The following is a 25048-nucleotide window of genomic DNA, read 5'->3' as shown; positions in this document are numbered from 1 at the left end:
GCAGAACAGAGCCCGGAGGAGTCGTCGCCTTCCTACCTTTTCTGGCTGAGGACGAAACTGACCAACCACGCAGACCTGCTGTAGGCCAGGTGAAGAGCTTCTTTATTTAAATCCCAGTGAACAATACAGTGTACTATTAGTTTCAGGTGAACCGTGTCATGATTCAGCCCTTGCATACATTCAGGTGAACAGCTTTCATTGTGCAGCCGTGGGTGCTCCGGCAGGCCTGGCCTGAGGAGTTCAGGTGGTAGCACTTAGGCCTGGGGCGCTCCCTCCTCACCCCAGGTGCGGCTGGGCACTGCAGAGGTGGACGGTGAGTGAAGGGGTGTGGGGGCAGAGGCCACACCCCCCGGCTTCAACATACACTGCTCACACCATGTTCCTCTAAATAGTTCCAGTTTCAACTTCCCACAGTCAGAAAGCACAACCTTTTGCGTTAACTCGGGTTATTTTTTCCGCCATGAAACCAAAACTCGAGCTTTGGTTAGTAGTCACTGCAGCCAGCAGCATGAAGGAGGAAAAAACATACACCTGAACAACATCCACTCATCTACATCTTCCCTACCAGCTTACTCTCCCCTAACTCTTGGCCTGTCAGCCTCAGTTTCTAAAGTGTAAGCGTGGCTCTAAAAAACCATGCTACTCCTTTCTGGTAAAAACAAAAAAACAAAAAAACAAAACAGAAAAGCAAAAAAAAAAAACCAGCACTGGCTTCTTGGGAGTTGGGGAGGAGAGGGGTGAACGAAGATTAATGCTGTTACTCTTATCCAGGGCAGGCATCAGAGCCTGGAGTATTCCGGAAGTACCTGCGAGGTGGAGAAATGTCATCAGTGTGAACCTGCAGCCATTTGTAAAAGTGAAAGAAGGGAGGGAAGCCACAGGTCAGTCAGGGAGAAATGGCATTTCATGGGGAAAAACTACACAAAGCAGACAAAAGAGTCGCTCATGGTAAATACACAATAACCATGAGACATTCTTGCACTTTTATTTCAACTCCCTGTGACTAAGAAACATTTAGTATTTACCATATTTATTCATTCAACAAATATACAGTATGCGCCTACCATGTGCCCAGCACAGATTAGATGCTTGGACTAACTCTCTGGGGGAGAAAAAGACATAACTATTTGGTATGACACACACCAGGTCTCAGGATCTTTAGAGGGAAAAGCCAGTTCAGTTGTTAGCTGTCTCTTATGGCACTACTCACTCACTCCCAAATAACAAAGATCTTACACAGGGAAAAACAAACCAACTCTGAGGCCATTATTATTTTCCTTATAGGACAGGCTCTCCTGCTTTGCGTTCCATCGTTTTTACAGAGCAGATCTCTAAAATGTTGTCAAGTGGCATTAAACCTCTAAGAGCAGCAGCCGTGGCTGCCTGTGTCACTACTTGACGAGACAATTCACACATGCTATGCTCTTTTAAAACCTACTTAAGTGGAGGACAGGGGAGGGGAGAGGAGGAAATCAGGAGCCCAGGCCAGAAATGCCACCACCACCTCCCAGTTGAGAATTCTCAAAGGAGTTTCAAGCTCTCCTAAAACCCTCTGCTGAGTCGGGAGGGCATTATGTGTGTGGCTTTGCCCCTCTGTCATTCACGCACTCACTCCTTCCTTCCTTCCACAAACAAGCATGTTGCACTTAGCATCCACTCTGCACCTGGCTCTGCCCTGGGCACTGTGGTCACAGGGATGAGGAAATTACAGGATGGATACTGTTCCCACGCACACGGGGAGGAGAACGACTTTCAAGGCAGAAAAAAACCACACGTGCACAAAATGGGAGTGGGGAGGGGGCCTCTAGGGCCACAGAAAGTAAAATTTAAGAGAAGGAGGAGCCATGGGCAGGGCTGAGGGTGTGTTTTTCTTGGACCAGTCCTCCATCCCCACTGACCCTCTCCATTCATGATCCATCCCAGGTGCCAGGCGCAAGCTTGGTTCTGAACACAACCATGTCCAGTGTTCATCAGGGTATGCTGTGACCTAGCTGGACATGAGGGCTGCAGAAGGTTCTGCGGCAGCTTAGACTACCTTGGAGGGGCTTCGTTCTGCCATGAGCTGTATTTCTGACCAAGATGGTAGACATTACACTGCTTTGTGGCAGAATTACCCAACAATGTGAGACCGCGGTCATCCTCCCCGGGTAAAAATGGAAGATAGTGACATGTGCCTGGATAGTTGGGAAGTTGCCAATTCTTTTAGTTTTAACAGAATTTTCAGTCACTGAAAAAAAGCTTTTTGATACAGACAAGAAACATTAATAGCTCCTCACGGTTCTAGAAAAATGTAAAGCTCCTGTCAACGTTTACCCTGTGGTGGGAGAAGATGAAAACCCAGAGTACGCAATGCCTTGGACATGTTAATCTTGTGATTTGGTCCATCTTGTGCTTTACTGCAAACCAACTCGGAAAAGAGAAATCTCCACGTACTAAACAAGAAGACCCAATGTCTGATACTGCAAGAAAAGAGACTCCATACAGAAACTAAACAGCTACAATAAACTCAATGCTACTCAGGGCAACAGATAAAAAGCCTCTGGACTCCATACAGAGTTCTAGAGTCTCTGTGGAAAGTCAGCCCAAGATGGAGGAACGAAGCTGCACCACTTTCTTACACCATACACAAAAATAAACTCAAATGGATTAACAACCTAAATGTGAGACCTGAAACCATAAAAATCCTTGAAGAGAACACAGGCAATAATCACTCTGACATCAGCCGCAGCAAGATAGGTCTCCTGAGGCAAGGGAAACAAAAGCAAAAATAACTATTGGGACTACATCAAAATAAAAGGCTTCTGCACAGTGAAGGAAACAATCAACAAAACTAAAAGGCAACCTACTGAATGGGAGAAGATATTTATAAATGATATATCCAATAAAGGGCTAGTACCCAAAATATATAAAGAACTGATACAATTCAATACCCAAAAAAAACAAATAATCCAATTTAAAAACGGGCAGAAGACATGAACAGACATTCCTCCAAAGAAAACATAAAGATGGCCAACAGACACAGGAAAAAGATGCTCAACATCACTCATCATCAGGGAAATGCATATCAAAACCGCAATGAGGTACACTTCACACATGTCAGAATGGCTAGAATCAAAAACACAAGAAATAACTAATGTTGTGAGGATGTAGAGAAAAAGGAACCCTTGTGCACTGTTGGTAGGAATGCCAACTGGTGCAGTCACTGTGGAAAACAGTATGGAGGTTCCTTAAAAAATTAAAAATACAATCTGATAATTGTACTACTGGGTATTTACCCAAAAAAGACAAAAATGCTAATTCAAAGGGATACATGCACCCGTGCATTTACTGCAACATTATAACCACATCATAGAAAGAGCCCAGGTGCCCCCCTATAGATGAATGGATAAAGAAGTGGCATATGTACACAATGGAATATTAGTCATAAAATGAATGAAATCTTGCCATCTGCAACAATATGGGTGGATCTAAAGAATATAATGTTTTTTTATAAATGTTAACTTATTTTTGAGGGGCGCCTGGGTGGCGCAGTCGGTTAGACGTCCGACTTCAGCCAGGTCACGATCTCGCGGTCCGTGAGTTCGAGCCCCGCATCAGGCTCTGGGCTGATGATGGCTCAGAGCCTGGAGCCTGTTTCCGATTCTGTGTCTCCCTCTCTCTCTGCCCCTCCCCCATTCATGCTCTGTCTCTCTCTGTCCCAAAAATGAATAAACGTTGAAAAAAAAAAAATTTAAATGTTAACTTATTTTTGAAAGACCAAGAGCAAGCAGGGGAGGGGCAGAGAAAAACAGAAACACAGAAGCCGAAGCAGGCTCCAGGCTCTGAGCTGTCAGCACAGAACCCAATGTGGGGCTTGAACTCACAAGCAGTGAGATCATGACCTGAGCTGAAGTCGGACGCTTCAACTATTGAGCCATCCAGCCTCTATCAGTATTTCTACAGGAGAGAACACAGAGCAGACCTGAAAGATGATCTTAAAAGTCTTCCTACTGTGAAAGCCTCAATTCAAAGTGCAGTTTGCAGGCTGTAGGAGAGGGGAAATAAAATGACTGTTGTGGGTGCCCGGGTAGCTCAGTCAGTTTAACATCTGACTTCAGTTTCAGGTCATGATCTTGCGGTTTGTGAATTCGAGCACCACATTGGGCTCTGTGCTGACAGTGGGGAGCCTACTTGGTATTCTCCCTCTCTCTCCCTTTCTCTGCTACTTCCCTACTTGCTCTCTCTCTCAAAATAAACAAATGGAAAAAAAAAAAAAAAAGACTGTCCTTAGTCAAGAAGAAATGGAGCTTCTTGGGCATTACCTTCCAGACAAATCATGATATGGAAAAAGAGGGGGAAAGTTCTGGTGCAGATGGCAAGATGAGATACGAGGACAAAGAGCTGGAAACCTTAAGAAGCCATTCAAAAATCTCGAAGAAAATTTGGAAAGAGCCATTTCTTCTTCTCAAAGCAGACTCTGTTCCTTGAACTGAAAGCTTGTGGTCACTGGATGAGAACATGGGAAGCTGAAAGAAACCTTCTCCAGACAAGACGCAGCTGCAGACCTGAGACAGCTCAACCGTAATTACACTCAACTTCTAAAGTGGATCCTCCTGCATCTGATGAGTCAAACCTTTTTCTTCCTCCTCTATTGCCAAATCCAATGTTTCCAATGGATCTAAATGGGGCGTTTATGGCAAGAGGATTTCCTCTTCCTCACCCTTCTCCAGAAAGCATGGAGAAGCATAACCCCCAACTGCCACCTCCACACCCCCCACCCCCCAGCTGGCTATCCATTCAGGGTCTCTTTTCCTCATCCTCCCTCATGTGTTGGGTTTTTCCCTGCATACTCCTGTGCGGAAAATAGAAGTGAGATACCTTTGGCGGGGGGGGGTCACTGCGCCTCCACACAAATCCCCTGATCAAAATCCTGACACACACAGGGAGGGCCTTAAGTCATTTTGCATCTTACTTTTTACTGTGAAGTATTTTTTAATTATTTATGGTTAGTTAAAAATTTTACATAAATGTTTTTACTTTTGCTCAAATTGCAACTCATTTTTTTTATTTTTTTAACGTTTTTGCTTATTTTTGAGAGACACAGAGAGACAGAGCACAAGCAGGGGAGGGGCAGACAGAGAGGGAGACACAGAATCTGAAGCAAGTTCCAGGCTCTGAGCTGTTGGCACAGAGCCTGATGCAGGGCTCAAACCCACAAATGAGAGATCATGACCTGAGCCAAAGTCAGATGCTTAACCGACTGAGCCACCCAGGTGCCCCAACTGCAACTCACTGTAAATTTTAGACAGTTTTTTAGTGAAAAGAGATAGTTCAAATTATTACATTATATCATATATTCTAGAAAATATAAGCAGCAAATCTGAATCTGATGAGCCAGACCACTGTTCTCTCAACAATACATTATCCACAAGCAGTTAGTTTCAGCTCCCAGGGATGTTTGAAGTAGCAAATGCTTTTCTTCCTGCCAGTGGCTCTACATAACACAGTTGTAGGAAAAAGGGGAACGCTCCCTGTTGGGCTCCATTTTAAAAATCTACTCCAGGGGCGCCTGGGTGGCGCAGTCGGTTAAGCGTCCGACTTCAGCCAGGTCACGATCTCGCGGTCCGGGAGTTCGAGCCCCGCGTCAGGCTCTGGGCTGATGGCTCAGAGCCTGAAGCCTGTTTCCGATTCTGTGTCTCCCTCTCTCTCTGCCCCTCCCCCGTTCATGCTCTGTCTCTCTCTGTCCCAAAAATAAATAAACGTTGAAAAAAAAATTTTTTTTTTAATAAAAATCTACTCCAATAATGTGGGAATCAAAACTAATGACAATATTCAACTATTACATGTAAAAATCTCAGTGACTAATGCTCTACATACTTCTTACTGTATGCATTCCAAAGGATTTCCCTTTACAGGAAATGTCAAAATAGGGGTATGTTTTAAACAATGAATAAGCCCTGGGTAGGGCTGTCAGCATGAAGACACAGTCTGATACTAGAGGCATTTTTACAAGTTCAACAATTTTGTATACGCAACAATGTCATCTACTTTTAGCCTTTCTCTCCCTATCTCTCCCTCTCCCTCTCTCCTCCCTCTTTCTCTCTCCCTGTGTGTGTGTGTGTCTCATTTTTCTTTAATTTTCAATTTAGGAAGATGTTTGGTCGTAAGAACAAGAGCACTTGCAATGAGAGATGTTTCGGAGTCTACTACCTAGAGGACTTCAAAAAAGGAAAAATGGCTTCCTTCTAACTTCAAGGGAAAAGACTTACCTTGGTAAATTACCTTTGCTACTACAAAAATGTGTTTTGTTTCAAAAGAGAAGCTTTGGGGATGGACTGAGAGAGACAAGGGCAGGCCCATCTATAACCGAAGAACAGTCTTACAATTCCATAAACTGGGGTGTGTCCGATCTTACTACCACTTGCCCTGCTGAGTCTTTCATTCTCCTTTGAAAACCTCATGGAAATGAAGACATCCAGGGTTAAATGAGAAAGGTCCCTGCTGGCCTGACCCCAAATGGGAATAACAGCCTTGGCAAGTGGGCTTGAATGTCCTGCTAGGCAGGTGGTGGCTTGGCAGCCTGTCACCCAGACTGAAGGCTAACGATGCAACTGCATGATGAACCAGATCTGCACTTTGTCTGGGCTGGAACTGGATATCCCCACACATGCTTCAGGAACCAGCAATGATCTCTGGGCAGCCCCTTATTGGGTCACAGAAGTTTCCGCTGCTGACTTCTCACTGGCCTTGAAAAGTTACTTTATGAACTATCTACAGAATGTCATGACTAAGAGTTTTAAGAGAGCTGTCTTGGTCCTTTGTAGGTAACTAATTAGTATTTGGGTACAAAACATAAAACTAAGAGACCCTGTTTGTTCTTAGACATCTAAGAAGTTGATTTACAAAACAGACTTTAACAAACATTTTGTAAATAAATTCAATAAATTGGCTAACTATAATAAAAGATTTAGGTTCAGTATGATTTTTTTAATATCTATCATTTTGAGCAATTAAATAGCATTTTGTCTTTTAAAAAATTTTAAGTTTATTTATTTATTTACTTATTTATTTAGAGAGTGAATGCAAGTGGTGGAGGCAGGGAGACAGAGGGAGAGAGAGAAAATCCCAAGTAATCTCCACACTGTCAGTGCTGAGCCTGACATGGGGCTCGAACTCATAAACTTCGAGATCTGAGCCAAAGTCAGATACTTAACAACTGAGCCACCCAGGCACCCCAAAATTTTTAATTATAAAAACCTTATAGCAACATTATAAATATTGGAAAGTGGAGAGAAAAAAAAAAGTTATCCTTAGTCTCAACACTACAGTTTCACTTTTTATCTATTCATCTAAAAATGCATATTTAACTTAATTATATTCATGCTGTATAAGCAACTCTATATTATAATTTTCCATTTGTTTTCAACATTGCTTACTTTCATAATATTTCCTACTATTTTATTCCATTAAATTACAACTTTTTAAAATATGGTTTGCTTATTATTTGTTAGGGTTTTCATCATTTATTTTACTTTTTTTTTTAAGTTTATTTATTTATTTATTTAGTAATCTCTACTCCCAAAGTGGGGCTCGAACTCACAACCCTGAGATCAAGAGTCACAAGCTCTTAATACACCATATATCACCTCTCGATATTGTGTTAAAAATTTAAGATAGGAAACCAGAAGTAGCTCCAACCAGACAGAAAAACTGAATGGATGAAAAAGTACTCACTCTAAAAATCATTCTAAAATTTAATTAAGATTAAGTTATAGAGAAACCATCACAAAAAAAAAAAAGAGAGAATATAGTATTTATCAGATCTATGGGGAAGTGATCATTCAGTTTATAAGCAACAGAAGATATGGTAAAAGGAAAGACTGACAATCTCAAATATTAAACATAGGTAATTCAAATAATATTCTGACAGTTGACAAAGTCAACTGGCAATAAAATGTAAGCTAATAAGAAAACCACATTTAAAAAAAGTTTAAAGTAACTTTTATTTCAAGAAGGACTCCAGAAGAATAAATTAATGTATATAAAATAATTTAAGGCAGAAATACGTTAAAACAGCACTCTGGACATACACTTGATTTTCAAATACAACTGCTACGGGTACTCTGAAGCCTCTTGTTTCTTTCAAAAAGTGTTACTACACCAACAAAGACTCTACACACATTAAATGGTAATAATGAGTGCTAAAGAAATGATGAACACCATGAAATGACTTACATGAATTATGTTTAATCCTCACAATAACATATGCCTCCGTACTATTATTACCTGCATGTTACAGGTAAGGAAAGTGAGGTAAAGAGGTCAACTAACCTGAACAAGGTCATGGAGCTGGGGTGGGAATCTAAACATCGTGATCCAAAGCCAGCATCTAGTCAATATGCTATAAACTTTACTGGTCCTCCAAACAAAATGTAACTGCTAAAATCTATCACCATAGGCTATCAACTTAAAATGATAAATTCTTTCTCCTTACGAATGATTATTACCATGCAAATGAAATTCCGATAACCTTTTCTATCCCCGTGATATGGTAATATTATTCCATATATGTACCATAAAATATCCATAAGTGGTTTACTGTAATGTATCAATGATCTAGATCCCATGCAAGCACTTTGATGTATACCAGCCCAGTCATATGTTCACACACCATTGTGTCTACTGCAGAAAATTACTATCTGTAATCTCAAGAGCTCAATGCCACTGGATTTCAACTAAGGTAAGGTGTGACCCTGACAGTTTCCAGAAAGTCAATGTGACTTTGTAGGTGGTAGAACCGTCGTTGGCTGCTCTCCTGCAATGCTATTACACAATCGGCACCAAAAAAATGAAGGATAAGAAAACAGTCAACTTCCCGAAATACACAGTACCTGTCCTTTTGGATTATGGGCACTGAAAAAAGCGTTGACAGCAATGTGTGGCTCTGGAGTGACGCCCTCCCCACCCCTCCCCCTCCCAATCTGGCTATATTTTTGAGAGGGACCCTAGCAAAGTGAAGAGCATACAGATAAAGGATGTCGGTCAGGCTGGTGAGAGGCCTGGACAGCACCATGCACTCATTCATTCACACATCAACACATTTTCAAGGTGCACCCAGGGTTTCCCAGGAGCGGCAAACCAAAAAAAGAATCAGAGTCCCTATCCTTATAAAACCTGCAGTTCTACAGAGAGAAACCAGAGAAAATAATGAGAATATAACATAGAGTGTGGTTTAAAAGAGGTCACAGGAGGTGCTTTCAGATTTCAGAAGATGGAGGAGAAACTGGGGACCTGAGATACCATACTCTATGAGGTCTGGGCTCTCAGGATCAGTGCTGGAGCCACAGGTTGGAACCTGGGGATGGGGATGCTCCAACTGAGGGTCTTGGCCCAGAGCAACATCAAGGCTTAATCCCCTAAGAGGATATCCAGTTACCTCAAACCAGATCACCTTCCAATGGCGGTGGTGGGGGCTGGGTTAAACATGGATTTGGGTAAGTTAATAACATTCACTTACAGTTGGTCACTACTTTTTAAGAAGAGACAAATTCACTATTTAGTGACTGATTCTATTCAAGAGTGACTGATCTGGGTATTTTAAAAGAATTCCCATGAATTTGCTTCTGCCCACACCAGTGCCCCTCAAAGTATGACTGTGTGGGTCAGAGCTACCAGTCTGCCATATCTTTATCACCAGTCCCCAAAGAAATAAGCAGAGAGATTAGATTTAGAAATTTTATGTGTTTACTAGATCTCATAAAAAAAAAAAATGGGGCTGTGTAAATATCTATTTACCTTTGTTTATTTCATTTTTGTAATAATTCACCTTAGTATATTTTATAAAAACACTGATTCATGACAGGTTGGAAAAAAAATAGCCTTTCACCACAGATAGTTTGAGAGGCACAGTTCCAAATAATTTTGAGTGTGTAATTACACAAAAGTGTATTTCCTTCCAACTCTTAAAAAAACCAAAGGACGTAAAATAACAAAAAAGTTTTTAAAAACAAAAAAGCTTTGATGTAGCCGTCAAGGTAAGATTCTCACCTAAGTTTTTAAGAACTACATTTATTGGATTTATCTTTTTCTGGCACTGAGGCTTACACTTTATTTTTTAATTTTTATTTATTTTTATTTATTTATCTTTTTTTGAGAGACACAGAGTGTGACCAGGGGAGTGGCAGAGAGAGAGAGGGAGACACAGAATCCAAAGCAGACTCCAGGCTCTGAGCTGTCAGCATAGAGCTTGACATGGGGCTGAAACCCACAAACCACAAGATCATGTCCTGAGCCGAAGTCAGACGCTTAACCAACTGAGCCACATAGGCACCCTGAGCCTTACACTTTATATGCATGGGCTCATTCAATCCTCATAGCAACCCAACAAAGTAAAAACTATCACTATTTTACCCGTGAGAAAACTGAGCCCTAAGAAAGCCACGTCACAAGACAATAACTTGAAGCTAGTAAGGGGTAGAGCAACAGGTGAACTGCAAAAGACTGAACTGCAAAGCCAGAACACGATCCTAAGATAACTCAGCATCTACTTACTTATGAATCAACAGGTGTAATGTCTAACCTCTCAGGCAAGCAAGGCATTCCCCATCCCCCGGCTCTATTCCAAGAGATGTGAGGGAACCTGACTACCAAAGTCAACTGTCATACAAACTGCAACTCTGAGAACAAGAATTTGTCTCTGATTTTTAAAAAGGCCACCAACAAACTCTTAATTCTCTACAGTAGTATTTGGCAAACTACAGTCCATGGGCAAAATCCAGCTTACCTCCTGTTTTTATAAATACACCTTTCCCAGAATACAGCCATGCCCATTAATCTACACATTGTAATTTATGGCCAGTCTTGGATACAAATGGCAGAGGAGAGTAGTTGTGACAGTGACTATAAGAGCTACAATGCCTATAATGTTAACTTCCTGGCTTTTAACAGAGAAAGCTTGTCAACTCCTCCGTATCAGTAAGACTGGCAACAGCACAGATTATGAATCAATAAAGAAAGTTCCAATCTCATTTTAGACATTAGGATTCAGTGTCTGACATAACAAAACTTCTCTCATGTTGGCTTTAGAGCTGACTTGCATTCTGGATATTTTTTCCCTTTGTCAAATATTTATTTACTTGTCTGTTTATTTATTTATTGTTAAAGTTTATTTTTGAGAGAAAAAGATAGAGGGGGGGAGGGGCAGAGAGAGAGGGGGAGAGAGAGAATCCCAAGCTGATGAGGGGCTCGAACTCAAAGTACCAAACGGTGAGATCAAGACCTGGGCCAAAATCAAGAGTCAGACACTTAACCGACAGCCATCCAGGTGCACCCCCCCCCCCCCGCCCCTGCCCTCGGTCAAGTTTTTAAAGGAAAATGTACCAACTAGCAAATTCTCCCAAATGAGGGTGGCAGAAAGGTGAAGTGTTTTAAATAACCTACAACATAAAGAGGCTCTGTCATCAACTGGTAGCAGCAGTGTTGTAAGAACCACAGTGGACTTCAAGCATACGTTCTTAACACTTTCCACATATTTGTGAGGATTTCAGGTAATCCTTCTAATGACCCCAGGAAGGTGAGGCCACCAGGTCCCAGAGAGATTTGGTAACCTGATTAGGACAGGGCTGATAAGCTAATAAGTACTGAATCTACAATCTGGTCCAACACTCGCTCGGACTCTGAGGCTCACCTGGCACTTCTCCCTTGTGTTGACAAAGAGCGGCAACATGCAAAAGAATCTAAATTAATCTAAACCTACCTCAAAATGTAAAGTAACAAGATACAACCAAATTTTTTAAAATGAGAATTTGTTAATATTATAGACCATCAAAATGAAGTAACCAGATATTTGTAACACTACCATTAACCTTTGAAAACAAATGTTTCACCCGACAATTTTATTTACTTAAATGAGTCTGAGTTTCTGTTTTAACAAAAAAGAGAAAAAAAACATGACAGAGACACATCTTAATTACAGGCTTTTTTGGTTCTGATAGGAATGGTATTTTCCTATTAGATTATACTTTCCAGAAGAACAATGCCATTTAAATCCTTCTGAAGGGAAAAATGCCTTCCAGTGGATTTACGTTTGCAAAAAAGAAAGCACTGGCAGAGAGTCAAGTACATATACATATGCCAAACAAGTACAGTTAGAAAACTAAAGAGGCATTCCCATCCATTATTCTCATTTTCAACATTACTGCTAGTTGAGGAGATGCCATTCAATTCCTAAGTCTGGTTCATTGGCTCGCTAATAATTTCTAAGCAGAAAATGACACAGCCAACCAAAATCATATATAGTAAGAAAATAAATTGTATTTGATCCTAAAAAAGCTAAAACACTCTAGTTGGTTACCTATTTGCACATGCAATAAATTCACCAAATCACGTCTGTCTTCTAAATTGATTTTGACATACACCATTCTGCTTGTCACAGTATTTTAGTCAGAAAGACTTGTTGCATAGTATATAGACTACTTCTAAACGGTAGAAACATCTTGAACTGTGTAGTTTTTAAACATAATTCTTCATCAAAGGGTTATATGCTTTTTGGAATTTGAGTTCCACAAACACTGTAATTTCACTGTTAAACATATTTACAGGGTCATACATATTCAAATTATGTAATAAAGATAGTACAAACGGCTGATAAAATGCAATTAACATTCATTTACAGTAGCTTAGCAGGCTTTGCCAAATGCTACTTCCCGTAACAGGCTATGAGGCTCTGATTGCATTAAGCTTCCCAATTATTCTTTTCTATCCTATGGTATTTTAACACTATTTCTGAGATTCCAAAAATCATCAGCAAGTGGATTTCAAGGTCTTTCGGAGTTCACAAGGCCTCTAGTCCATGATATTAAAATATTTTTCCCAGGTGCCTATGTCTTCCAAGTTCATATTTCTGAATTTTTTATATTTTTATAAACGATGGTTATTTTCGAATTCTGTGATCTTTCCAGTTTAAGTCTATAAAACTGAGACCTCTGATAAAAGGTTTTTCAAACTTTTCATGTTGGTTTCATATAAATAAACACACAGTTTTGAAAAAGCACATTACTCTCAATTTCCTCTGGTACATTTCAGATATATTCTGTCTCAGAGATACAATAAACATGATTATTATGTTTTAAGCAGTAAACACTGCTGTCAGCACATTACTTTCATTAAGTGAATTTTATCATTCGGTTTCATAAACAGCGGCTGGTTATTCTTGCTGTCTCATTACTTCCTCATAGAGATCAGCAAGCCTTGGGAAGTGACTATTTACAATTAAGAAACTTTGTATATTACAGAGACCTCTAAACTTGTAATCAACTAGAGATTCAAATTATGTCCTTTTATAGAATTAATGGACCTTTGTATACCAAACACACTCCTACTATCCCACCAAAAAACGTTTGAAGCTATGAAAAATGTGCCTATTTCTTGCTTAACCTTGTAACCTTAGGACAGGTCAAAAAGGATGTCTGAGATAGAAGCTTTGTGATAATCTTTTTCAAGTCCTTCATGTTCTAAACTTTTAAAACTATAACTTTAGAAATATATTTAAAGAAATCTCAGTGCCAATTTGTTCATAAAACATGCCAATACACATTTCTTTTTTTTTTTTTTTTTTAATGTTTCTTTACTTTTGAGAGAGAGAGAGAGAGAGAGAAAGATAGCAAGAGCAGGGGAAGGGCAGAGAGAGGGGGAGACAGAGGATCTGAAGCTGGCTCTGCGCTGACAGCAGAGAGCCCTAAATGGGGCTTGAACCCACGAACCATGAGATCATGACCCGAGCCTAAGTCAGACGCTTAAGCAATGAGCCACCCAAGCGTCCCACCAATACACATATTTCTGATTCAATAACATGCTACTTAACAGTGCAATTTCCTCATTTACATACATTTTAAGACTCATAAGAACATAAAAATTCTCAGTTGGGAACAGCTAACATTTTAACAGCTTTCTCACTGGAGACCTTCCTGCTAGGAAACTGAAATAAAAGAAAATATTAGAAATCTGATCTTTAAGAGTCCAAACAATTATTTATGGAGCACTTAACTCTGTACTAGGTAAATGCTGGGGCATATATATGATAGATAACGGAGCACAGTCTATGGGAAACAGATGTTGAACAAACATCTGTTATAAAAATAATTAATTACAATTAGAGGGAGGTTAAAAGTATTTTTCTTATTTATAAAAATAAATATCTCGGGGCGCCTGGGTGGCGCAGTCGGTTAAGCGTCCGACTTCAGCCAGGTCACGATCTCGCGGTCCATGAGTTCGAGCCCCGCGTCAGGCTCTGGGCTGATGGCTCAGAGCCTGGAGCCTGTTTCCGATTCTGTGTCTCCCTCTCTCTCTGCCCCTCCCCCGTTCATGCTCTGTCTCTCTCTGTCCCAAAAATAAATAAACGTTGAAAAAAAATAAAAATAAAAATAAATAAAAATAAAAATAAATATCACAACAGTAAAAAAAAAAAAAAAAAAGTATTTCAAAGCTCACTATGGCGCCAGGCATCATTTTAGTGCTTTACATGTGCTCATATATATGTTTATAGATATAACAAATACGTATTTGCTATGGAAAATTTGGATAATACAGGAACACACAAAGAAAATTTTAAAAAGTTGTCAGTCCCATTTACTCAGAAATGATGACTATGATATTCTGGTGTATATCATATTTTATTCACCATAGATTTTTTTCCCGCACTTACTAGCATATCTTGAAAGGTTTCTTTTGGATTTAAAATAATCTTCAAATTCATAATTTTAGTGGTTCCATAATACTCTAATCCCTGTACATACCATAACTGATTTATTTCCTGACTCTTAGAGATTTATATGGCTTCTAATTATCATTTTTTAAGGCTTATTTATTTATTTTGGGAGATAAAGAGCGCATCAGAGGAGTGACACTGAGAGAGAGAGAGAGAGAGAGAGAGAGAGAGGCAGAATCTGAAGCAGGCTCCAGGCTCTGAGCTGTCAGCACAGAGCCTGACATGGGGCTCAAATCCATAAACCGTGAGACCATGACCTGAGCTGAAGTTGGACACAACCAACTGAGCCACCCAGGGCCCCTCATTTATTTTTTAAAGAAAACTATGATGACGATTCTTATGCATTTTGTTCATCCTCATCTCTGATTATTTCCTTTGGATAGACTTCTAAAAGTGAGATTACAGGGTCCAATTACACTCCACAAAGAGTGTATCAGTTTATATACCCTCATGAAGAATTGTGTTTATCATGCCACACCCTTCACTGAATCAAATATTATCCATTTTCCAACTTGAAAAGTACAATTACATTCCTTAACTATGGTTATATGTAACATATTTTTTCCAAGAAGACAACTTAATCACATTGAATAGCATTAATCTTTAGAAAACCTCAACTGGCAAACATTATCTATCTATCTATCTATCTATCTATATCTATCTATATCTATCTATATCTATCTATATCTATCTATCTATCTATCTATATATATATATATATTTTAGAACTTAAGGAAAAATCATTTATGCGAGCTCCCTAACACAAATACTTCCTGCCAGAAGTCAGGACATTAGGATTTTTTCTCAGATTAAATTCATGTTGAGGCAAAAATTCCAAAGTAGTGTTAAGAAAACGTAGAGACCTGTGATTCGGCATACAGAACATACTGATTTAGAGATAATGACTAAAATGAAATAAAATGAAGAGTAAAGCAATTACCACAGAGAACTGACCATAACGAAAATTAGAAATACAAGCAACTCCACTATGGACAAAAGAAACAGAATGCATAATGCGTCATTCTCAAATGAGTCATTACAATTTTTGGAAAAAAGTCAAAGTCCTAACTGGAGATACCCTCACCCACAATGTCTGGCCTTGAATTCTTCTCTGCTTAATAGCCCTCAAGGGCCCCGGAAGTTGCTAGAAAATGGATACAACAGATAAGAGACTTCTTGCACAGCTGGACTTTAAAAACTAGAAATGGGGATAGATATCATCTTTGCAGAAATGCACTAATGGACGAAATTTGAAGAGGACACATAAAAAGACCTCTGGGATAAAGAACCAAAGCTCTTCATTATTGGCTAAAAGTAGTGAGAGTGGGACTGGAATTCTGGACAAGCCATCTGATATGCACCCTGGACTTAAGTTCACTTAGGGTCCACGGCACCATGCCCATCACCAAAGTGTTAGGGGACAAAACCAAAATATGCCTTCCTCAAGAGGAAATATTCCAAGGAGGTCCAAAGAAAAATTACCATCAATAACAAAGCATTTCCCACATTTATACTATCTCCATATAGAGAAAAACATTCAATATAATTCTGCGTGTTTGCGAAAAAATATTTTTTCTGAATTTTTATTTTTTTCTATAGAACGTGTTTCTGAACTAAAAGATACAGCAGCAAACTCCCAAGATGTATTAATAAATCTTCACTCACTAAATTTCAACAGACATAACAATAAGTAACACTTCAGTCAGCAAACAGCTATTCAGTCATTATATGTTCTAGGCACTGTGCTGTGTGCCAGGAACAGAGTACAAAATTCTCACAGGATCCCAGTCCTCAGAAAGCTCACAGTCTGGCAGGCTAAATATACACTTAAACATGAGCCAGCAGTTGTCAAAGGGCTTTCGAATCTATCAAGATTTAAAACCCCTGAAAGTGACAGAGTTCTCAGAATGAAGATGAAAATCGTATTTTTCCCCTCCAGACAGAACATGAAAACAGGATGAAATAAAGTCCAATGGAACTAACTGATCCTCTCTTTCCAAATATTATTTCCAAAGACATACATATGCATGTGTCACATGACTCCATAAATGAAAATTTTCAAATTAAAAAGAAAACCTACTCTTAGTCCTTCTTATTTAGTCCCAACTGGCTACAATGCAGCAAAGTAACCCAGCTGATGTCACATACAATTAAATGTTTTTCAAAGAGTCAATGCAGATTTAACTTTTTTTTCTCAAAATGGAAATAGCTTAAATTTCTTTGATAATGGTCTTTCTATGACTTTTGAAATAATCAAATAAACTTTTAAAAAATCAAGATAATATTAATAATCATTATGAGGTAACTAAACAGACAAATGACAGGATTAAGTTCTGAAGTAACTTCCATTAGTTCCTCAAAAAATTAAAGTAGAACTACTATATGACCCAGCAATTCCACTTCTGGGTATATATCTGAAGGAAACAAAATACTGCCTTAAAAAGATATCTGCACCCCCACGTTCTGCATTATTTGTAATAGTTATGGTATGGAAACAAACTAAGTGTCCATTGATGTATAAATGGATAAAGAAAATGTGATACATACATGCATGTGTGTGCACACGTGTGTATGTATACACACACACACACACACACAGAGGAATATTATTTATCAATAAAAAAGAAAGAAATGTTGCCATTTGCCACACGTGTATGGACCTTGAGGGCATCATGCTAAGTGAAATAAGTCAGAGAGATAGACAAATACCATATGGTATCATATGGGGAATATTTTTTTTTTAAAGCCAAATTCATAGAAATGGAGAATATAATGGTGGTTGCCAGGGGCTGCGGGGTGGGGGTGGGGTGGAAGAGAAAAGAATATTAGTCAAAGAGCTCAAACTTCCATATATAAGATATACAAGTTCTGGAAATGTAATATACAGCATGATTATAACCATACTGTATTATACATTTGATAGTTGCTAAGAGAGTAAATCTTAAATGTTCTCATCACAAACAAAAAAAACTGTAACTATGTGAAGTGATGGATGTGTTAACTAACTTTACTGTAGTAATCGTTTTGTGATACATATGCATATCAACTCAGTATCTTGTAACACCTTAAATGTACAGAATGTTATATCAATTATTTATCAATAAAGCTGGAGAAAAAAACATTAACCTCTATTAGCTGATAGCATGGAACTAAACCCCTAGTATAAAATTTAACAACGATAAAACATTATGCTATATACAGATTTTTAAAAACTTATTTGAGACAAGATAAGCAAAGCAAGGAAATTCTTCTGCAACATTTGTTTTGCACACCTAACTCATAGCCAGGCTTTAACAATGGTTTTAAAAATTATCTAATTTAATCTTCCCAGCAGCACTGAGATGGAGAGCTATAACCCTATTTATAATCAAGGAAACTGAGGCTCAGAAAGGCAACATAACTCGCCCAAGGTCTTGTTACTAGAAGGTGGTAGGATCAGAACTGAAACTCAAGTCAGATGAGTCCTGGTACCCTGATGCCTCCTACACAGAATATACAAATCAGACATGACAAATACTTGTGGGGAAAATTACCAGAATGCTTCTCCATGGAGCCATAATCTCAACTGCCTCCTTTCTTTTTTTTTCCTTAAGTCTATTTTATTAAAAATTTTTTTTGTTTTAATGTTTATTTTTGAGAGAGAGCGAGCGAGCGGGGGAGGGGCAGACAGAGAGGGAGACACAGAATCTGAAGTAGGCTCCAGGGTCTGAGCTGTCAGCACAGAGCCTGACACGGGACTCAAACCCACAATCCATGAGATCATGACCTGAGCCAGAGTCGGACACTTAACCAACTGAGCCACCCAGGTGCTCCTATTTATTCTATTTTTCAGAGAGAAGACAGAGTGCATGCACAAGTAGGGTATGGGCAAAGTGAGAGGCAGAGACAGAGAATCCTAAGCAGGCTTCGCACTGCCAGGGCAGAGCCCATCGAGGATGAGGGGCTCGAACCCAAGAACCATGAGATCATGACCTGAGCTGAAATCAAGAGTCTAATGCTTAATCCACTGAGCCACCCAGGTGCCCCAATTGCCTCAATTCTGTAATACGAACAAACGTATGCCTTCATAGAAGAACTGTGGGCATCAAATGTGACTGTGCATGTATGAGTGCCTGGTAAACTGTAAGGCACTATGTATGGTGTTACTGGCTCGGTAATGGTTTTAAGGGAAGGAAAAGAACCAGTGTAGAGATGCTGCCTATGGGGCAGCAAACCATGCCTTATAAAAGGAAGAACTTTCTACCAATAAACCTCCTTGTGTAGGACTGGATGCTTACCTCAAAGAGGCAAGAGCCCAATGGCCACCTGTCTGAGATTCTGGATGGGTGGGCACATGTTAGATTAAGTGATCTTCATGCCCATTCCACTTCTAACATTCTCCAATGCCAACACCAGCTTAGAACAGACTCAGTCCCATAGGAAAGGAGTACTTTAGTATCATTAACCCAACTTTAGAGATGTTTTGGATTATTCTGACACGCGAAAGACAAATGGCTGGGGGCACCTGGGTGGCTCAGTAGGTTGAGCTTCGGACTTCAGCTCAGGTCATGATCACGGGATTCGTGAGTTAGAGCCCCACATCAGGATCGCTGCCGTCAGCCTGTGAGCGCAGAGCTCACTTTGGATCCTCTGTCCCCCTCTCTCTGCCCCTCCCCTGCTTGTGCTCTTTCAAAAAATAAACATTAAAAAAAAAAAAGGCAAATGGCTCAAAAAGAAAGAACTTGAAATAATCACCTACAGAAATAAAAGCACAGAAGTCCTCTTTTCACCTCACCTATTCAATCTTTTTAGTCTCAGCGGATGGGGACACATCCCTTGGATACATGTGAATCAGCAGCCTCCAAACTTGCTTGATGGTACACCCTCATAAAGAAAAAGCAGAATCTCAATGTATGTTTCCATTTCTGCATTTACAAATTATGTACGTGCACTATTGTGCTAGTATATTTTTAAATTATACAGAGAGAAAACACAAGGTCTGAAGGGCGACAAATAATACATGACATTGTTTTCCACCAGGTCACTGTGCATCTTGTTCTCCTCTCTGTAAACCTGACTTATTCCTCCCACAGGTCATCAAGAACTCGAGATTCCACTTCTCAGATCTCCTTCTCTCTCAATGTTTCCACCCTCAAGGTCAAGGGCAGAACTGAGGCCTTCAATATGCCACAGTAGAGTACAAGAAGACTTTTAAACTGGCCTCCCTCTACTTAGGCTGTTCCAATCTATCTGGTACCCTAGCATCTCAGGGTATCACCCTCAATGGCTTCCCACTGTCTCCAAAGCCTGAACTGCTAATGCCACGTAAGCACATAAAGCATAATTGCTATCATCTCACTATGTCACCTCTGGCAAAATAAACTTTCCTCATTTTCTAATCTGGAGAATGTGTTTCTTGTGTGTTTCTTCTGACATTCAAACAAAATAATGCACGCAAAATACAGTTACACTGCCAGGTAGGTAATCCATGTCCAATAGCTATCAAGCTATTGTCAGCATTAGCTTTCTATTCTTATCTCTTTACTCTGCTCAAAGCATTTAAAACACTAAGCTAATGATTCCTAAAAAGGAAAAACACAGAATAACTCACTTGAAGAGACTCTCCTTTACCTGGAATGCCCTTCATTTCCTGGAGAACTCCTACTCATCCATCAAGACTAGTTCAAACGTCTCTCTCGTGAGTGCGCATTGTTCTCTCCCAGGCAGAACTAATTTCTTCCTGCACAATGTTCTCATAAATTGAAAATACCTCTAACATATATTATAGCAAATCTTCATTTGCTTCCACATCTCTAAATCTGGAACACAAACCATAAAAAGACACAGGCTGTGTTTCATTAGTTATTAATTCAATGAACACTGCCTGAGCAAATACTATAAGGCAAAGCAGGTTCCTTGATTAAAAAGACCTCTACCTTTGGAGAGTCTACAGTTTGATAAAGGAGGTATTCAATAGCTGTTTGTTGAATGAATGAATGATATTTAATTCCAACATGACTGTAAAAGAATTTAAACCAATGACCCAGATCAAATGTTTAAACTATCTTCTTTGTTAATGTTTAATAATTTTGAGAGAGGGGCGCCTGGGTGGCTCAGTGGGTTGGGCGTCCAACTTCAGCTCAGGTCACGATCTCGCGGTCCAGGAGTTCGAGCCCCGTGTGGGGCTCTGGGCTGATGGCCCAGAGCCTGGAGCCTGCTTCCGATTCTGTGTCTCCCTCTCTCTCTGCCCCGCCCCCGTTCATGCTCTGTCTCTATCTCAAAAATAAATAAACGTTAAAAAATAAAATAAAAAAAATAATAATTTTGAGAGAAAAAGTGCGTGTGCATACACCCAAGTGAGCAGGAGAGAGGCAGGGGGAGAGGGAGAGAGAATCCCAAGCAGGCTCCACACTGCCAGCACAGAGTCCCATGCAGGGCTTGATCTCACTGACCATGTAATTATGACCTGAGCCGATTATCAAGAGTCAGACACTTAACCATGAGCCACCCAAGCACCCCAAATGTTTAAACTATCTTAACAATATAACAGAGTCACATTATAAGCACATTTAATTTATTGGAATTGAACTATATATCGTATTTACTTATAAAGACCCGGGGAGGAAGTGAAAATCTTTTTCCCTCAACATTCTTTTGTTCTTTCAACTAGACCTTGGCCACATGAGAGGGTGAAGACAATAATCTATAACCAAAAACAAACAAAAGGGTGAAGCCATAGTTTATAAGCAAAAACAAACAGGAGCACCTGGCTAGCTCAGTAGGTAGAGCAAGTAACTAACTCAAGGTCAGGAGTTTGAGCCCCACGCTGGATATAGAGATTACTTTAAAAACAAAAAACGAAACAAAAAAAACCCAGTAACACATACGTTAGTTCTCTGGCTTTTGAGCTTTCATAGACTTAATTCTTGGTAACATGGTAACTTTGGGATTTTCAAGGGTAATTTTGTTTAATTTTTCTCCTTATTGTTTGACTTGAGAGCTTAACCCTCACATAAATTAAAATTCCCATGTAACTATAGCAATTTCATTAATTATCAGTGAATCCAAGATTTAAAAAATTTTTTTTAAAAAGCTCTCATGAAATATAATAAACTTTCCCGTTTACAGAAAAACTCTGTCCTTACACCAGCCTAGAATTAACCATAACTCACAGTACCATATGCATTTCAGTAAGTCCCAGAGTTAGGCCTCAAGTCTCGGGACCATCCTAAGAGTTGGTAGTGACAGTGGAAAAAGGAAATGTGCTACAGGAAGTCCTAAAAAGGTTACTTGCCTTGTGTTCTTCCTTAGTTCAAAAGCACATGCAGATTTGCAAGGAAACTGAAGCTTTATTCCTTCAGGGCTCATCATGTTCCCATTTTAGTTTTCAATTTACCCAGATGTGATGTGAAAAGGTTTTCATAATTTAAGAAACTAAGAAATTACGAAAACTGGGGGAGGGTGGGAAGCAAAAGCAAGAAGCAGAGGGCTGCACACATTTTGTATATTCTTAGTTTAAACTGCCATGATTTGATGTCCATTTACAGGAATTGTGAGCAATTGTAAGAAAGCTAAAGATCTTAGGGAAATTGGGAGTAAAATTAGCATCTAAATTGACTAACTTAAGGAAGTTACAAAATTGCTTTGCTTCTAACAGCAAGGGTTCCCAACTCCTAGTCGTTGACCTACAGCATCGAATCACCTGAGAACTCTTTAGAAATGCAAATTCTAGGGCTGGGTGTGGGGCCCAGCGAAATGCTTAAACAAGCCCTGCAGGTGATTCTGACTTTTGCTGAGTGGGTCTACCAGAAGTCTCAACACCTGCTCAAAGAGGAACAATTTAACAAAAAGGGAAGTCTTGCAAAAATCTAGAGAACTAGCCAATGAAATACAACTTCTTTCCCAGGAGAAATCAAGACAGGGTGGGGCCCCTTCACTTGAGAACCTACAAGGCTTTCTGCTGGAAGTCACAGGGGAGCTGAGGCAACCACTTACCCCTAGGAACAAGGCACGACCATTAACCAAGAGTATTCCACTTTCGATTTTTAATACTTACCCACCAAAATGCCCTTTCTGTTACAAACGAAGAGCCAACGTTACAATGAGTTTCCTCATCAAGTAATCCATTGAGATAATAAGACAATTTCGTATTCCTACGTAATTGTTCAACAACAAAAAGACTTTTATCTGACTTGCTATACACTCTATCAAGACAAAAATGGTAATCACTTTCTAGCTTTCTGGAAGTTTAAAAGGAGTGGGTGACAAGAAATCTAAGCATTTAACCTTCCATAAGGCAGTGTCCTTACATAGCTCTGCATAATGGATGGCCTACAGGCTTGAACTCTTGTGACTCCAACATTTGGTAGCTGTGTGATCTTGGGGAAACTAAGTCTCTAAGTTTTGCGCTTCATTTCCCCATCTGCAAGGTGACAGCAATATGACCTCCCTTAAAAGAAACACACTTGTAAATGTCAGCTGCTAGTACTGTAAGCAGGGCCACTAATAACCGCAGGTGACGTTCATATGGTAAACAGGCATTTTGCATCATATCACAAGAGTAAGAGTGGACCCAAGCTTTTTTTCTGATTCATGAGGGGAGACTAGATCTTAGCTCAAAACAATCAAATGATAAAGACTTTTTTTTTTAAGAGAGAGAACACGAGTGGGAAAAGGGCAGAGGGAGGGAAGGGGGGGGGGGAGAGAGAGAGAGAGAGAGAGGGAGGGAGAGAATCTCAAACAGGCTCCACAGTCAGCACAGAGCCCGACATGGGACTCGATCCCATGACCCTGGGATCATGACCTGGGCCAAAACCAAGAGTCAGACGCTCAACTGATGGAGCCACTCAGGAGCCCCAAGTGATAAAGACTTTAATGGCACAGTGAATACCTACAGGTTAACACAGAGGAGAAATCAGAGTGTAATTGTGGAAGACCTGTAAGCTCCCATCTATTTCAGGTGTTCTTTAGGAAGGGTGCTGCCATCCTCAAAGGGAAGAAAGAAACAGGACACATCCAGATACGATACAGATATATTCTATGTGGAAGCAAAGGAGTGCATTAGGCCTTTGACAGAGGCTGGAATAACTATGGTTCTCTTCATCTGTTTGATGGATGATTTATTTTTGGCAACTCTTAATGAACAAGTAACTAATGCAAGTTAATGGCAGAGCAATCTACATCTATAGCTGCAATCATACACATGGAAAAAGCAGAATTCATTACCCTTAAGTTTCTCTAACAATGATGATGTAAAGGAAGAACTGTAACAAAGTACCTCTTTGTAGCTAAATACTGTAAGAAGTCTATCAATACAATTCTTTTAAGATTGGACCCAATATACCTTCTGGAGATGGGCTAAATATCTCCTATTGCACTTCTACAGAACCATTAAAATTTACATTTTTAGTGTTTGCTTTGTAAATTTAAGTCTGTTAAGTAATTTTAATCTCTCTGGAGATGAGTGAGTTTTAAGTCATTTCAGGGAAAAATTGCCACTAATTAAGACAATAGCTTCAGGTAGTAGTATAAAATTATTATTAGGGCACCTGAGTGGCTTAGTCGGTTGAGCGTCCAACTTTGGGTATCAGCTCAGGTCACGATCCGAGGGTCACAGATCGAGACCCACATCAGGCTCCAGTGAGCGTGGAGTGGAGCCTGTTAAGATTCTCTCTCTCTCTCTCTCTCTCTCTCTCTGTCATTCTCTCTCTCTCTCTCAGCACCTGGGTGGCTCAGTTGGTTAAGCATCCAACTTCGGCTCAGATTACGATCTCATAGTTTGTGGGCCCGGCGTCAGGCTCTGTGCTGAGAGCTCAGAGCCTGAAGCCTGCTTCAGATTCTGTGTCTCCCTCTCTCTGCCCCTCCCCTGCTCACACTCTGTCTCTCTCTCCTTCAAAAATAAACATTAAAAAAAAAAAAAGATTCTCTCTCCTTTCTCTGCCTCTCCCCTTCCCGTGTGTGTACGCACGCACTTTGTTTCTCTCAAATAAACATTAAAAAAACAATAATCATTATTATGGCAGTTCACTTCAGCTGAACCCTTACCACTTGCCAAGGGCAGCACTAAACTCTTAACAGGTATAAACTCATTTATTCCTCACAATAATCTTATAAAATAGATGTAATCATCACACCCATTTTCAAACTGGAGAAGTGAGGTTCCAGAGGAACTACAATTTGAATTGTATTTACCTAGTATATTAACCTGTATACCATGCTGCCTCCTTAAAGGAAGCCCAATCGCTAACAGTGACAAATATTCAAATACAGAGGTGGCCATAGGATGGCCACCGCTCTTACACTGAAGGACGATCTTGTTTTCTAAAT

General features: G+C 39.8%; 1 protein-coding gene across 3 annotated transcripts in view; it reads right to left on the bottom strand.

Annotated features, from left to right (window-relative positions):
• Nucleotides 1-25048, bottom strand: part of SRGAP1 (SLIT-ROBO Rho GTPase activating protein 1) — a 287997-nt gene that overhangs the window by 237505 nt on the left and 25444 nt on the right. Inside the window, exon 1 of one of the 3 annotated variants that reach the window (XM_045464976.1) lies at nt 37-2697. The exons of the other annotated variants lie outside the window; for them this stretch is intronic. The gene's annotated coding sequence lies outside the window, so the exon portion shown is untranslated. Of the gene's footprint in view, nt 1-36; nt 2698-25048 lie in introns of those variants that run through there. 3 annotated transcript variants of the gene reach the window in all.

Source organism: Leopardus geoffroyi, chromosome B4 (genome assembly GCF_018350155.1).
Source record: "Leopardus geoffroyi isolate Oge1 chromosome B4, O.geoffroyi_Oge1_pat1.0, whole genome shotgun sequence".
Lineage (NCBI taxonomy): Eukaryota > Metazoa > Chordata > Mammalia > Carnivora > Felidae > Leopardus > Leopardus geoffroyi.
Note: the sequence above shows the minus strand (reverse complement) of the source record. Positions and strands in the feature narration are given on the sequence as shown.